We start from the raw sequence: 17,683 nt of genomic DNA on the forward strand, positions 1-17,683 counted from the left end.
ATTCTGTTATAATGTATTAGAAAAGACTTTAAATATAATGAAAAAAAAAAATGAATTTATTTAATTAAAAAAATAACTTATACCACCAGTATTTTACTGCAAATTTTATGTAGAAAAAATTTAAAGTAATTTTTTAATATGATGTTTGATTTGTTTTTTGCTACTAAATCTCAAGTTCCTTAACAATATCACTTTGATTATATCACATTCTTCCTGTTTTTCTGCCCATTTTAGTGCTGTTTCTTTTCGTTGACATTTTACTGTAAAAAAACTGAGTAAAATAATAAATTGCGCAGTTTTAAGCCGACATTATTCTTACCGGATCTGGAGCTAAACTAAACATAATATGAAATGAAGAGAACAAAATATGGGTTCACAGAAGGGAATGACTGAACTCTCACTCGTGGTTTCCTAATCCAACATTTCACCAGATATATGCAGTAAAAAACAGATTGAAATACTCTTGTAACACAAACATTTGTCTCAAATAAAAAAAAAATTTTCTGTTTATACTCCGGGACAACTAAACAGTCAGAGGAGTTCACAAGATAGACAGAATACAAGAAACAGCACCATATTCAGCAGTCACGGGCTTGAATCCCGGTCATTCAAGGCATGTGTACTTATGCACCTGCATGCCTGACTAAGGCGCGCTTACTACCATTAATATAAAAAAAAAAAAAAAAAAAAAAAGAAGAAGAAAAATCATCCTTTCAAATTATTCTGAATAACCAATGTTCTACTGTATTTCTTTTTTATTAAAGATTCAAAGAATTTTTAATAATAATAAAAAAAAAAAACTACAATTTTGTAGTTTTTTTTTTAATTCAAAATTCTTAGGAGTGTGCTAATGACTAATAAGGAAAAGGACATAAAGCTCAGAGAACAGCCCCATCATCTCATCTTAATAATAAAATAAGATTCTGGATTTTATAAGCCAGAATCAGAACAAAAATGTAATGTCCTCTGACTTTTCAAGTCTGTTCATGTTGCTATATATTAAAGCTGCCTGCTATTAGAACAGAGATAAGCTTTGCTGGTTTATAGCAGAAAAACTTTTAAGGCAGTTCACACAAAAGGATTCATTATTACCTCCAAAAATGTAGATTAAAATGAATGTATTGTTAGATAGCATGTTCTTCAACATAGTTTAAATTTTTTATTCAACATTTGGATAAGAAACTTGAATTGATGTAATATTGTTTCTTTAATTTTCCCATGTTAATTCTACTCTGTTATGATGACACTATTCAAAACTGAAGCATTGCATTAGGTTAATAATTGTAATGTTGACTTTGTCCCATTTAGCACAATAAATTAAGTCATATCAGTAGTTATTAACAAACATAATAGCAGTTATTGATATGTTTGTGTGAGTGATATAATCACAATGTTAGATAAGTAAAATTCCTTTCACTTTTCTAAAACTTATTAATTTCATACTTGTTTCCTTTTGTTAATCTCAATTTTTTGGAATCTACTTCTTCCTACTCTTCATTTTATACTTCTGTGTTGGTCATTGCTATTACGACTTTCATGAGTGATGTCTCATCTTGTCTTGTTTGTAATTCCCTTCCAAGTGTACTATATAGTCTTACATGTGCACACACATCCAATTTTAATCGAAATATCAGTTGATGGCCATAAATTTTAGGATTCTCTTTGTCATAGGTTTGATGTTTGATCTGCATCGCTGTGTTAGAATTTGGCTGTAGAAAAATCAAATCTCTTACATAAGCAGCACATGTGTGTATGCAATATAAAAAATACAGCATGCCCAATCGCGTAACTTTGTTTCAATGGGACTGATATGGTTTTAAAATTTTAAAATAAGAGCAAAGTAAACGTGTACAAAATGCAAGACATGCCCACTCGTGTAACAGTAATTCAGCGATTGTCTTTATTGTTCATGCTTTATTGCAATTTAGCAAAAAAAAAAAAAAAATTGGAATTATATTCCTATGTTATATTGATACTATAATAGATGCCATCTTTGCAATTTTAAATTATTTCTGGCCATTTATTAAAAAAACACAAAAAAAAAACCCGAGCAACATATCATCACAAGCTTGAGTCCTAATGTAAGATCTATTATGCAGTTTCTTTTTCTTTTGATCCCAAGCTTGTTTGCAGCTACACTGTCTTCATCATAAGATCATATGCCACTGACTTTGCACCCACTGTGTAATATTTTTAGTATGACTACTTGTAGGTTAAATGGCTTTTTTTTTTTTTTGAAATTTATAATCTTGTTTGTTTAGTTTCCTTTTAGCATCATTCTTTTTGTTTTTTCTTACCATTTTTCACCCTCTCTAATACCTCATGTAGAGAGGTTACTCTAGAGGTCAGTATTTCTCTCCATAGCTAAACCACTTAAGCTGTAGTATGAGTGTTTTCTTTGGTTATGCTGCTTTCAAATTTATGGAAAGTTTGACTTCCGTATCCTTTCCTGTATTTCTGTGGCTGGGAAAGTTCAAACAGCCTGGTGGGATTTCATTAAGACAGTTTTCTGCATGGAGATTAGACTGATTAATGTTGATATAAACTAACATGTTTTTAAGTTTATATCAAAAATAAACGGCTCTTAACAGAGAGATGTGATGTGAAGTGAAATTGCTTTTTTTTTTTTTTGGTAGTTGTTGGCGCATCAGCTTCTGTGGCCATAATGCACCTCCCAAGGTTTTTGCAGTACTTTGATCCAAGCCCGAGGCGGGATTTGAACCTGCGACCTTTGGGTTGCCAGGCAGGCACTCTACCCACCCGGCTAGCCCGGTTGGCGAGAAATTGCCTATAACAATATAAGATATACTATATGATGTTAAGTGCAAATACATACTATATTTTAAAAAAAATAGTTATCAGTATATTTGCATGTGTAGTTTATTATTATTATTATTTTTTTGTTGTCCCTATCCAGAAATAGTTGAAAAACACTGGTCTTGTACCTTTCAAATTGCTCTTTCAAAATTATTAGAAATGTGATGATGGTCTTTAATTTCTAGTGTAATTTAATTAAGAAATTAGTGCTTGTAGCAGAATAAACGAAATGTTACTGCAAGTTGTTTTGCTATTTTTAAATAAAATGGCATTGTAGAAAGATTATTGCATACAAGAAGAACTCTTTATTGCATACAAAACGCACATGCCGTACACAATACCCTTCATGGCTAAAAGCCAGGGGTGTTATTGTATAAAAATTAAAATTATACCATTTAACTAATGAGCATATTAAGGCATCAATTAACTTACAGCAGACTCTCGATTTACCAGGATCGGATTAACCGGGACACTTCAAGACTCCAAATTAAAAAAAAATCAGCCAGAAATAAAATTCAAGAATAGTTATAAACAGATATTTTACAAGTCGTAAATAAGTGACAAGCGGCATTATAAGTTGTCATTGGGAGATTAGTGTACCTATTATCTTGCAACACCTGCTGACAAAAAAAAAAAAAAAAAAAAAAAAAAAAGAGAAGAAATGTTTAGTTTGTTTTAGTGCCAAAAAGACAAATTCTGTTTCATTATTTATGTCAAGGATGTCAATTTTTTTTATATAGTAAATATATATACAGATATATATATATATTTTTTTTTTTGTTTTGTTTAGAAATTGCAAAAATGATGGGTAAACACAAGAGTTATGCTTTCAGTTAAACAAAGACTTGAAATTATTCAAAAGTTAGAAAAAAGATTTAGTTACAGGTTCAGCCATCAAAAATGGCGGCGAGGAGAGGAGGGGAAAAGCAGTGATTGACGGGTTTGACTCCACCCAGTGTCATGATCTCCTGAACATACGGAAACATTTGGCATGAGTGCCACGTGGTGCGTGTCACCCATGTCATGTTTCTATATGTTCAGGTTATGAACTTCGCTGTTAGAAATGTCACGTGGTGTTAATATTTGATTAGCCAATTATTTAATTTTACGGATGACACACACCGCGTGGCACTCGTGCCAGATGTTTCTGTGTGTTCAGGAGATCACGCGACACTGGACGGAGTCAGCACCCATCAATCACGCCTGTATCGCTGAGATTGAAAAGCAGTCTGGATGCTGTACCCTTAACTGAATCTAGACCCATCCGTTAAATCTCTAATGAACCATTATAATATTGGTGACTAAACCATACATGACATCGCAAAAAATAAAGGGAAGCATCGTGTTGGACACACGAATAGTACGTGGCAAGTTTTTTTATTTATCGCCATATTTTTTACGTAGGTTGCTAGACATTTTTCGATACAGTAAAATCCATAGTTGCGTAAGTCGGGGACTTACGCAACTATGGATTTACATAAATTTGTTTTCACAAATTTTTTTTTTTTTTTTTTTTTTTAGGATTGTAAAATTTAAAACAACAACAAAAAAAAATAAGCAATCAATAATGACGATTGCGGTACACACAAATCGCACAAGTGAGATCGGAGTAACAAGCAAAAAAATAGGAAAAAAAGAGAAGATTCTTACAATTATTTATAGGTGGTTTTTTTTTATATGACTGAAGATTTCAGTGAAGGGGGGACACATTTCACAATAATAACATAAAAACTCACAGAATTCCGAGAGTATTATTGGTATTATCGCAAATGCAATTAGATCGCGTTTACTACCCATTAATAATAGATTGCACTAACAGAAACGCCCAATAAAACAAAGTGCAAATTGTTTTTATTGTTTTTTGTTGACCTCCAGAATGTGCTTTAGTAAAATGTGAGCTCGCTTGGGGTGATAATAGTGAGTTTTCACCTTAACCCTGTGAAGTTCTTTACAGAAAATTTCATTTTGACCATTATCATGGTGCCGACTAAGAGAATAAGCGACGTCATACTAGTACATCTACCAGCAAAAGGAAAGCAATCGATTTAGATGAGGAAATTAAACTAATAAGAATATATGGAAATGGTCAAACATTAACAAGTATCGTGCTGAATTCAGATTTGTCAATAATAATATAGTAGCAATATGTTACTAGTCATTCCCGAGTTACGTAAAACTTGACAGAGTAAGAAGTCCTGGAACATATCTCTTACGTATGTCTGGGGACTTCTGTATTTTTGGATTAATCGGGAAATTGTTTATCTGGGATTTGTTTTTTACAATCTATCCCAGAAAATCGAGAATCTACTGTACTTGGAAAGGTGCAGTTCTGATATCTGAGTACAGTGGGGCCTCGACTTACGATGACATTGACATCCGATATACCTTCCATACAATTGATTATTTTAAAGACCGACGATATTTGCAGGTACCGATAGCTTTCCAATATAGCTGGAAAGATACATGGGTGGAAATTTTCAGACGCATGCCGCACGGAACATCACTTGTACAATTATTCTCAACTAATTAGCATCTTTTTTATCGTTCAATGTGTGGCGTGCGGAACATCACTCGTACGATTATTTCAGATCTATGACAATCTGAAACTTAAAGCTCCATCGACCAGTGGCAGTGCTGTGCGCTTTGAGGACTTTAAAGCCAGCAGAGGCTGGTTTGAGTGCTTCAAAAAAAAAGGACAAATGTCAAAAGTGTTGAAAGGCATGGGGAGGCATCCAGTACAGATAAACAAGCAGCTGAGACCTTTAAAATTGAATTACAAGAGTTTGTTGGTCAGGAGGATTATCTTACCTACCAGGATTTTAACATTGACGAAACCAGCCTCTTCTGGAAGCGAATGCCCAGGAGAGCGTACATCACTGAGGATGAGGCTATTTTACTTGGGAATAAGTCTACGAAAGATAGGCTCCAATGCCTCTTGGATTTTATGCTGAAGCCTTTGTTTGTGTATCACTCTAATACCCCCAGAGTATTTAAACAACAAAAGGTCGACAAAGGCATGTTGGGAGCGTTTTGGCGCAGTAACAGTAAGGCCTGGGTTACGGGATATGTCTTCAATGAATGGGAGCTTGAGGTTTTCTGTCCTTCAGTGAAGAGTTATCTTGAGAAAAATAAACTTCCTGTGAAGGCACAGCTCCTGCTGGGTAATGTGCCAAGCTATGATCCCAACCTTGTTCAATCTCTTGAGGCACAATTTGACTTTGTTCAAGTCAAATTTTTGCCACCCAACACCACTCTTCTTCTTCAACCAATGGACCAGCAAGTGATTGCAAACTTAAAGAAAATCTACACCACGAAAATGTTCTCCAGTTGCTTTGCACCCGACCTCTGGTGAAAATGCTGTCACCTTCAAAGATTTTTGAAGGTCGAAGTTCGACGTACTGGATTGTGTGAGGCTGATTGTAAATTCTTGCAATGATGTTTCCACCAGGTCTTAAATTCAGCCTTGTAAAACATCTGGCCTTTAATTATCCATAACATTGACGAATTTGAAGATGGTGCCTTGACAAATGATATTGTCACTCTTGAAAAATCAATGGGTCTGAAAGTTGACAAAGAGGATGTGGAGGAGGATGTTATTGATGCTCATGGCCGTGAACTAACAACAGAGGAGTTGCAAGAGTTGGAGAAAATTATGGAGAGTGACACTGGAGAGGAAGAAAAAGACACCCAAAAAGTGTTAGCTGAAGAGTTGAAGACTGTCATTTCTTGTTGTTGAGCATTTAGGAGAAGTGATAAAAACACCCCGACATTGAAAACACTGATCTCATAATGTGCAAAATGGAGGACTAAGTCATTTCTTACTTCAGAAAGCTATAAAAAAGTCATAAAAAACAGTCCACTTTGGACAGTTTCTTTACCAGTAGCAACAAAAGGCCAAAAAGACACATGATGCTTGATATAGAGTCCGACCACCATTATGCCACCATTGATTTCATCAGCTCTGCACTTCAAGTCAAGGGTAAATGCTAATTTATTGTTTGTTTTTTTATTTTAAGATGTTTTATGACTATTTTTATCACTAATTTTTAACATATAAGAAACACCTATTTTGTGTTTTTGGGGAACGAATGTATTACTGGTTTCAACTTACAATATTACAATATTCAACTTACAATGTATTACTGGTTTCAACTTACAATATTTTCAACATAAAATGGGTTTTGTAGAACGAATTACCATCAGATGTTGGGGCCCCACTTTACTAAGATACTCCAACAATCTAAAAGAAAATCACAAAAATAAAAAAAGGCCACCCTAACCTCAGCAGTGCAAATGCATGATTCTCCATCCAAGAAGATGCACCCTACCAAAAAAGAGTGCCATATCCACAATTAAAGAAATGAAATAAAATAATTAGGTAGAGCATTGTGTGTGTTTACACTGCTAGAAGTGAGTGCCACTTTAGTTTGTTTTTATTTTTATGATTTTATTCAGGTAATAGAATTGTACCTTGCCAAGTATGACCCTAATTGTTGCATTAGTTGTGTGATATAAAAATATTTTTTTTATCCTATAGTAGTCTTGGAGATGTGCTTGTATTTGTAGTAAAATTTATCTGTTATTTATTAAAAGATGAAACACTGTTACAAGTATGACAATCTGGAGCCTTTGTAGCTCCTCATGAAATAGATCTTAGTCTCTAGTAAAAATTACTTGATAGAACAGTGTTTAAAGTTGTGTGATGTGAAATACCATGCAGCACGTGATCTAGAACTTTGAATTAATAAAAGAGAATGCTGTTTGGCCTTTTTAAAATTGTAAAAAGTAGAATTAATTATCATTAACCTTTTTGCACTGACTATTTAAAAGTAGTGCAGTATCAAGGCAACTCATTCTAACATGAAGTCCATAAACTTTTCATAGTTTTTAAATGGGCCAATATAACATTAACTTCAAAGGTATGGCTATCAATTGGGAATGAATTATATTGTGGAATGATTTCTATAGAAACATCTTTCCAATTAGAATATCTTGAACATTAAAGTTACTATCATAGTAGGGCAGAGGCAGATGAACAAGATGGCAAAATAGGGGTGAGGTAGGATAGATCCATTACCTAGTAATTCGATGAATCTTCAGGATTTGGCCTTTGATAACACTTAGGATAACAGTTAACTGCATTAAGCTGTTTTCTAATTCCATTTTATATAAATTATATAATTTCTTATATAACCTGTACATATTAAAGAATGACTAATAACAAGTAAATTGAATCATAATAAATTGTCTAGAATAATTTGACTAATTAGCTAAACACCTTTTCATTACAGAGGAATTCTCAGATTAAAAATAAAATAGGTAACTAGAAACTGCTTTGCTACCTGTTTTTGCATCTTTCTAAGTGTAGATAGCCAATATTAAGAACCCCTCCCCTTAAGTTTATCCTTTTTTGTCATAAAGTTTATATTATATACTACAAAGTATCACAGCAGATTTCTTAAAAGCCTTTCCATTTTTTTTTAAAAAATGTTTTTGCTGACCAGGCTAGCGGTGGGTAAAGTGCCTGCCTGGTAACCCAATGGTCGCGGGTTCGAATCCTGCCTCGGGCTTGGATCAAAGTAGTGCAAAAACCTTTGGAGGTGCATTATGCCGCCGATGCACCAACAACTAACCAAAAAAAAAAAAAAATTAATGTTTTTTGACTGATTATAAGTTGGTTTTTTTTTTTTTTTTTTTTAGGTACATTGAAGAGACCTCCTTTCAACCAATTAAAAGGGACTCCAGGACAGAAGTACAGAAATAGATTTTCTCTTGGAATAGTATTAGTCGGTGTCACAGTAGGCGTTTTGCTTCAGTAAGTGATCTATAATGGTCTTTTGCTAAAAATGTTCAGTAATGATAGAAACATCTGTGAACAGTTGGAACCTCAATAATTAAGTGGATCTGGAGCGGTGATATCTTTGAATAATAACAAAAGTAAAGTATAGTATTACAGAGTTTTTTTCTTTTATTATATTCTGTGAATAATGATAATCTTTTTTTGGGAGGAGGAATCCTTTGTCGGCAAACAATTCATTTTATTTTGTCTAAGAATATATAAATTCATACACCGACCATTGAATAAAATTTAATATGACTACAATCTTTACACAAAAAAAAAAAAAAAAAAAAAATATTTACAATAAACTATTATGGAATGCTAAAAACTATAATAAAAGATCATTTACAATAAAATTTGCTAAAATATAAAACATTAAAAGCGCTAAAAATCTGAAGCTTTCGGGATCGTCAGCTCCCTTCTTCAACAGTGATATGACTTCCTGCAACATCTTAAGTAGCAGGCTCACGGTACCTCCACACGTGGTTCAATCGGCACATGGTCAGAACTGGAAGCGGAAATGTCTCGGGAACGTGGCAAAGAAAATCGTTCATCAGACCTTAATATAATTGTTTCAAAGATAGGATTAATACGTATACCTCTATCTCTGTTTATTGTATTCCTACTGGATGAACTAATCCGTAAACCCTCGAGCCATTTACGCTCCCAGTATCCATGTGCACGATCCAAAATAATAGCGTCCTCCGGGGAGATTTGATGCTGCTTCTCCCAAAAATGTTCGGCCACAGCAGACTTGTTGTATTCAGCGGTTCTTATGGCATTTAAATGTTCTCCCAGATGATCCCTGAGCCGTCGTTTTGTTTCCCCCCACATAACGCTCCCCACAATCCGGGCATTCTATTCTATAAACCACTCCACTACTGGTGGAGTGGTTTATAGAATAAAATAGAATAGTGGTTTATAGAATAGAACAAAGTTTCTTCACGTGCAAATGATCTTGCAGAATCGAACGAATTGCTGGTGCATTTAGGCCCAAAGTATCCTCTATCTGTTGGTAGGTCACTCGCCTGTTTTCGTCAAGCATTTTCCTCACAGCAGTAACGTTTTCCTCCGTAACTGACGTTCGTGGCCTTCCCGGCCTCTCAGAATCCTCCAGAGTGAAATTTCCCCTTTGGAATTCTCTATACCACCTGAATATCGTTGTACGATGTGGACAATCATCATCTAGTACAAGAGTCATTTCTTCTAAGCACTGGTCTATGGTTAAACCATGCACGAAATTATACCGCAAAACTGTCCTTATATCATTTCGTGACCACGATGCCATCGCAAGCACTTTACACTCTCACTACTAATGAATAACTGAGCCCATCGACTTGGCGCGGCGGCTACTATGCACGTATGAACATGTCTCAACATGCAGCAACAAGCAGCTTCCTGTGATTCATTGTTGCGTCATATTGCAAAACTTTCCTAGTACCCTTTGTATAAGTCTAAATTCAGTTTCTGAATTTTCTCTTATTCTATTTAATGCCGGTTTAGCAGTTTCTACCGTTGCAATTGCTTTACAGAAGTCAACATTAATGCTTTGCAGTTGAATTGAAAGTGGTAGTGTTATGGCTAAGAACGTTGTCAAAATTTAAGCACAGCAAAAACTCAAACTCGCAAATTGCTGCGGACAGTGACCAGGCATTGCTTCCTGCATGGGTACTGACAGTATTAGTGCTACTTATATCAACCATTACAGAAACTACTGCAGGCAGTATTTCCAAAAAATATAGAATTCCATCATGCCTCTCAACCCAGTGAGTTTTGCAGAGCTTCCTAGCCTTTACTGCTTTTTGAGACTGTAAAAGTTCTGTTATTTTCACACTCAACAGTTCGGTTCTTGAGGCAGATCCTCTTAAAATGTTAACTTTTGTAATTGTGCCCACTGTATTGCAAATACTGGGTACTGTACTTGCTTTGTTTAAAGCTAAATTCAGCCTGTGATTGGCACAATGTGTGTAAATAGCGAGAGCCTGTATTTTCAGAATTCTTGCCTTGTACTCCTCTCAATGCTCCACTTATGTTAATGCCACCATTGTAGCCTTGTCCACAGAGGAATGCAATATCCAAATTTGCTCTTTCCAAAAAGTTAATTATAGTGTCACTCAAACTTTCACCAGTCAAGTTCATAACTTTGGTAAACCCAAGAAATTTTTCTTCTATAGTGCACTTTTCTGTGTCGAAATACCGAACACAGAATGAAAACTGTTTGGAAATGCTAGTGTCAGTTGTTTTGTCATCCAAGATACTATAAAACTTTGAAATTTTAACTTTTTCAACAATTTTACTGTGTATGATTTCTCTGCAGTATTTAATTAATTCATTTTGGTTTGTTTTACTAATAAAAGTAGCATTTTTTTTCCAGAAGTCTGCAAATGGTTCTCAAGAATCTTGTCACCAGCATCGACACAATCTTAATCAAGCCTTGATATTCCCTTTCATTCTCAACTTATTGTTGTTGTCTTCATCTATGAAAATAGATCCATCATCTCTATGACCCCTCAAAGTGATATTTTGCATTCCTTAAAATATTGTAGTCTTGATGATTGGTATTAATTTTTGTCCATTGCTTTCTATTCTTAGCTTGTTAGCACTGTCTATTACTGCTTCAATACTTAAATGTTTTACCATCCATGATGTCAGTAAAATGCTGAGACCTTACTATGTTGTTCTTATGTTATTCGCTGACCGGGCTAGCCAGGTGGGTAAAGTGCCTGCCTGGCAACCGAAAGATCATGGGTTCGAATCCCGCCTTGGGCTTGGATCAGAGTAGTGTAAAAACCTTGGGAGGTGCATTATGGCCACAGAAGCCGATGCGCCAACAACTAACAAAAAAAATTTTTAAAAAAATTGTTATTCGTTTTTCTCATAAACTCTGAAATTATTCTTGACATGTTTGCATGATGATAAAGGTTATATCATTAACTTTCTCAGTTTCACACAACTAAGACTACCCTAATCTCCTCCAAATAACACACAAAATTCTGCAAAAACAGTCGTCAAATGTATGACTGTAAGACAATAAGGAAATTCTTTTATCCAGTGCATTTTGAATGATCTATTTTTGTTTCCTTGAGCAACAGAGGGAAATTTGTAATTTTCAGTTGGACATCACGGATCACACAGTACACTGTAACATTCTTCATCAACTATTTTCTGCATAAAATCAACATAACCAATATCTAGCATATTGAAGTTGAAGCTGAACATTCTTCTAAAGTGTTTTGTGATGAAACAACTGTATTCTCCACATTATCACTTCTGCTTTCAAACTGTTTTTGTCAAAACTGCTTTCATTACTTTTAAACTTTTTTAAAATTAAAAACTTTCCAAGTTAAATTCCAAATTTTTCTCTAAGTTACTGTCTCTGACAGGGAATATCAGAGTGCACATATGCACAAGTACCACCTTTGAAGCAAAACTAATCATACATTGAATAATTAGGACAACTGAGAAGAACAGTGGTTGAATCAACCGATAATTGGGATTCTGTCAGAAAAAGTACTTGGGGTTTTCTAGATACTAAGTGGAAATGGACATCATTGAGATTGGAACTGAGACCACGTATATTTGCGAAATGAACAAGGAAGTGTTTGGGAGGTTTAGATCTTTTCACAGATTAATTTTTTCTATTAGTTTAACTATTCGTGATTTATTCTGTAGAAGAAAGGTGGGGGTATGTAGGAAGTAATGAAATTTTTGGATATGGTGATTCCACCATAGATCTATACCCAGCTCCTTGACATAATGTGTTGGTGCCTCCGTAGCCAGGTGGGAAGGAGCAGCAGTGCGTAGCACACGCTTCTTGATTAGACTGGGGTTCGAGCCCGTCACCACCAAATACAGAGGATGCGGAAAGGTCGGGGAATGATCTTTCCGCATCATGATCATCTGAAGAAAACTCGCCTAAAAAAAAAAAAAAAAAATGTGGAACCATTTAAAACTAGTAAGGACTGGTTGAATAGATTTAAAATCCAGGGAGAAGCCGCAAGTGCAGGAGACGAAACTTTCAAAAAAGAACTTGTTAAAATTATTGAAGAAGGGTATTATGTGTTATACTTCTCAAGTTTTTAACAAAGATGAAGCAGGACTTTTGTGGAAACGAATGCCTAAAAAAAGTTTCATATTGAAAGAAGAAAAAACATGCCAGGTTTCAAAGCGGCAAAGGATCGGTTGACTTTATTGTTGGGTGGTAATGCTGCGGGGTATTTAAAATTAATATCCCTTTTAGTTTATTTGGAAGAGGGCCAGAGTTCAACCCAAAATCGACACATTTTTCGTGATTAAATTCATTAATTAAATTAAATCAATTTATATCAAAAATTCATGATTTTAATTGGAATTTTAAGTTTAATTTTGATACATAAGTAGTTACCACATAATTATATACGTATGTAATGCAAAATATTTTATATGTACAAATATTTGAATATTAAATATTTTGACCGACATTTGTGCATCTTTTCACTACCGTTTATTATTGATTAGGAAATATCCTATGGCACCGACCGCAGCTCACAAATACATGTTACCTTATGGGAATGCGGCGCTCGCTTAGCGCTGATTCACTTAGCGCTCTGTTTTTACAGAACGAATTATCAGCGTTAAGCAGGGGTCACCTGTAACTTTGCCAGCAGAGACAAGGAGGTGATTATCTCATTATATACAGCAGTGGTTAGAGTGTATTTTGGATGCTGTATGCTGGTCTAGAAGTCTTATTTTAAGAACGATGTAGACACCTTGGAACAGATGCAAAGAGCAACTAAATTAGTCAAAAACACAGTACTTTTAAAACAAAAGATTGGTTCTGCAAATTGCACTGCTTGAAACTAGACATGACTAAATGTGATAGAAGTGTTTAATGATGATGACAGTATTGTTAGACACTGTGCACAATGGGACATAAATTGAAAGATGATGGCTGCAGGACAATGTGCAGAAATATTTTAGCCAGAGAAAGAGAAAGAGATTGATGGAATAAACTATCTAGTGTTGTGGAAGTAGGTACCGTATTTCCCCATGTATAAGACGCACCTTAATTTTGGGGCCCGAAATTTGAAAAAAAAATGTATTAGATAAAGTTATTGAACTCAAGTTTTATTCATCATAAAATTCATACATCTCTCATCACTGTCAAAACTCCCATCCATTAGCTTCTCCTCATCTGTGTCTGATGACGAATCACACTTCATATATTGCCTCGCCCTCAGTTTCATCTATGGCATTTGAAGTGCCACACTTCTTAAATGACTTGACAATGATCTCAATCTTGATATTATCCCAAACTCTTTTCACCCAGGTACAAATTTCTCCTATAGTTGGTTTCTTCACTCTTCCTACTGGTGTCAAATTGTCCCCAGAAGACTTCATCCATTGGTTTCATTCGTTTCTCATGGCAGCTTTGAAGGGATTGTTAATGCTGACTTCAAGTGGTTGGAGCTGGGATGTCAAGCCTCCAGATATGATGGCAAGTTTTGTTTTTTGCTCTGCAGCAATCTTGTTTGTTTTTTGTTATGTGTGCCCTGAACTGATCAAGCACCAGTAGGGCCGGTTTGCGTAAGAGCCCACCTGGTCTCCTGCTCCAAACTTTCTCAAACCAGATCTTCGTCCCATCCTGATCCATCCAACCCTTGTCACAAACGTGGACAATCAGTCCTCGAGGAATGTCTTCTTTTGGCATTGTTTTGCATTTGAAAATCAGCATAAGAAGCAGCTTGGTTCCGTCGGCACAACAAGCTAGAACAACTATATAATGGCTCTTTTCATGTCCATTTGTCTTCACAGTTACAGTTTTCACCCCCTTCTTACCAACAGTTCTGTTACTTGGGACATCAAATTAAAGGGGGACTTCGTCCATATTTGTAATCTGTCCCAACTCAAACTGATGTGTCTTCCGACATTGAATGACAAAACGATGAAATTCAAGGACCTTCTACTCATAGCTTTCAGGCATCTTTTGGGCAAGTCTGGTGCGTATACGCATGCTTAGTCCATTCTGTTTAATGAACCTGAAGCACCAATTGTGTCCTCCTTTGAAATCAGTAACTTCTTTTTCATCAGCAATTCTTCTTGCCTGATGCTGAACCATCTTTGTGGACACGGGAATTCCAATTTCCCTTTGCTCTTCAATCCATATCTTCAATTCCCTCTCTAAATTAGGCCATTTTGCTTACTTGCCTCTCATGGCCTTCTGCCGTGGCGTTTTCAGTAGGGTTTCTTCTTCCCGTAGCCAGTCTCGGATTGTTTTCACAGTTGGAGGAGGACCAAACTTATGTTCAGCAGCACAATTTCCATTCACTTTTGCAAACTGGATCACTTTTAACTTGAATTCAGCACTGTACGAAAATCTTTTCTGAATCATTTCTGGGCAGAACGTGGCAAAATGTTCTGCCCAGAAATGACTGGGCAGAAAAAAAAGGAAAAAAAAACACCTCAACCACATCTCTTGCTCCCCTCCCCTCTAATAATGTCTAATTCTTAAAATTTATTCAAACTACCGTATTTCCCCATGTATAAGACACACCCTTTTTCAAAAAATTTGGGGTCTAAAAACTGGGTGCGTCTTATACAGTGGTTGTAGAGGTGTTTTTTTTTTTTTTGCTGATGCTGTATAAGCTTCTTTGGATCATTTTCCTTGACTACTATTACTGCTACAATAAGTGGTGTCTACTGTATTTATTCAGTTCTTAATGTTTTTTTATTTGTTTCCTGCCTTAAATTAAAGTGCATTAAATTACTAGTTTTATTTATGCAGAAATTGCTTATCTTATGTAGACCGTAAAGTTATATATGATATGATATGATATGATATGGAGGTAGTTTATTAACATAAAAAAAAATAATAAATTGCAGCCATTATCAACCCACTGCAGGATGGAAGTCTCCTCAACAATTCGTGCTGAGGGAAATGGACCATAATCTGCCATGCTGGTCCAGTGCGGGTTGGCAGATCGACCGTATTTAGCAGTCAGGGGCTTGAACCCCGGTCTACCCAAAGAGCGTGTGCCACTGCACTCCCGCTCCTGACCACTTGGCTACGGAGGCCCTAATTTATTAACATATGGAAGTATTATACCTTCTCAGAGAAGTTAATTTATAATAATAATGACTGCAACTTTTCATATGTTCATAATGTTTTGGGAAAGTGAAGGATTTTTTAGTTTTGAAGGAAGTTGAAACATAAATCTGTAGTCAAAGATTTGTTTGTTAATCAGTTGTGCTGTCATGGAGTGCTCTATAATGATGTGATTTGAAAGTGAATCAGATATTTTAGATTCTGTTTATTCAAAAAAAAAAAAAAAAAAATTGCCAAACTAAAAATTGACCTTTTTCTAGATTCCTTTTTGGGCATCGATTAAAGAAGAATATTGATAAAAATGAAAGAACTGGATATCAGGATCTCCATTTTTTTTCCATTCAGCATAGCAAGAAGAGGGATGAAACAGAAGAATCATAAGAATAGGAATAAGCATTAAAATTCAGTCGTATATATAGATGTTATTTGCGCATTGTGGGTACAATATAATTTTTTTATTATCCTTTGCCATGCAATGTAAGTTTGAATGAAAGACTCACACCAATTTTAAGTTGTGAACAAAATAAAAAATATGTTGATATTATTGTTTCTGTACTGCTTTAGAAAAACACAGGCATACACTGTAGTTGAAATAATATTTAACTCAAAGCTAAAGGGGAAAAAAAAATTTGAGGTATAAAACCAGATTTAAAAAAAAAAAAAAAAAAAGTAAATGCACACTAACTATAAATCCTGTTTCTGCTGCATGTACCATGATTGGTATTATTAATGACCGGTGTATTTTAATCAATTGTTTTCATGTTTTACTTCTCCAGATTTTATTCAGATTATTCCTTGATAACCATGTGATAGCGCTTTTTTTTTTTTTTGTTTGTTTGTTTATTTGAACTGTTTCCATGCAATCTACGGATAAAGGTGTGGTTCAGTGGTTATCCATGGCCACTACTCTTGGACTAATGTCAGTATCGTTAATAAATATAGAAAACATCAATTGGCCCAGCACTTAACCCTGGGGGATCAGTGTTGGGCCCATTGTTGTTTTCTGTATTGATTAATGGTATTGACTGAAAGCATATTAGGCTTAATGCCCAAGTTTGTGGATGTTACAAAGGTTGGCTAATCACAGTAATCTGGGTATGTTACAGCAACAAGTTAGGAAGTTGGGCTAAGAAATGGCAATTGAAGTTCCATATTGACAAATGCAGGGTACTTCATATGGGGCAGCAGTAATTCCAGATTAATGTACCTGGGTTGATTGTGCAGTCAGATAAGAAGTTCTATGAGCAATGCAGGCTAGGGATCGTTTCCCGGGATTGCAGTTGATTTTTGCTGCGGGATTTCCCGGTCTGAATTACAAAGTTTAATAATCAATACCTAACAGTCCTACACACACATTATATATATATATATAGATTGCATAAATATATATTATATATTTATGTATTTATGCGATCATCGTGTACTGGCAAGATAAATAGTTTCTTCATAATTTGAGAGATCGTCAGCAATCAAGATGTGTATTATTTTAATTTAGAAAAATATTTATTTTCATACATTACATTTGCAATATATATATATATATATATATATATATATAAAGCAGAAAGCGAAAGGCCAGCACTTTCTTACATTTCTCTGTAATGTCATCATCGTCATTTCTCGAGTCTCGACTCTTCTCGATTATACACGTCATTTGTCCTAGAAAGATCCTCTTGCAGTTAAGCCGCTTTATATATATTTTATTGTTTTAATATTTTGTGATGATGGAGAGATCAAAAAAGTTCATCCGGCAGTACTTCATTAAATGTAATAATAATGAAGAAGCAAAGTGTAGTAATTGTGGTGCAATACTGAAATGTACAGGTTTTTCTACAAGTGGCTTGCTTTGGCATTTAAAAACTAAACATTCTATTGAGAAGCCTACGTCGGCAAATGATTGTAATCTCAAACGTTCTGCAGGAGATGAATCTCTAGAAAGCTCT

The 17,683-nt window shown here is 35.0% G+C and overlaps 1 long non-coding RNA gene across 2 annotated transcripts in view; it reads left to right on the forward strand.

The window, feature by feature from the left end:
• LOC150080784 (uncharacterized) overlaps positions 1 to 16,281 on the forward strand; it is a 40,131-nt gene extending 23,850 nt beyond the window's left edge. For both annotated transcript variants that reach the window (XR_016547394.1, XR_016547395.1), the window contains 2 exons: positions 8,518 to 8,632; positions 16,001 to 16,281. This is a non-coding gene — a long non-coding RNA (uncharacterized LOC150080784). The remainder of the gene's footprint in view (positions 1 to 8,517; positions 8,633 to 16,000) is intronic.
• The last annotated feature ends 1,402 nt before the right edge of the window (positions 16,282 to 17,683 follow it).

This window comes from Mastigoproctus giganteus, chromosome 9, assembly GCF_048544385.1.
Source record: "Mastigoproctus giganteus isolate SK-2022 chromosome 9, ASM4854438v1, whole genome shotgun sequence".
Classification (NCBI taxonomy): Eukaryota; Metazoa; Arthropoda; class Arachnida; order Uropygi; family Thelyphonidae; genus Mastigoproctus; species Mastigoproctus giganteus.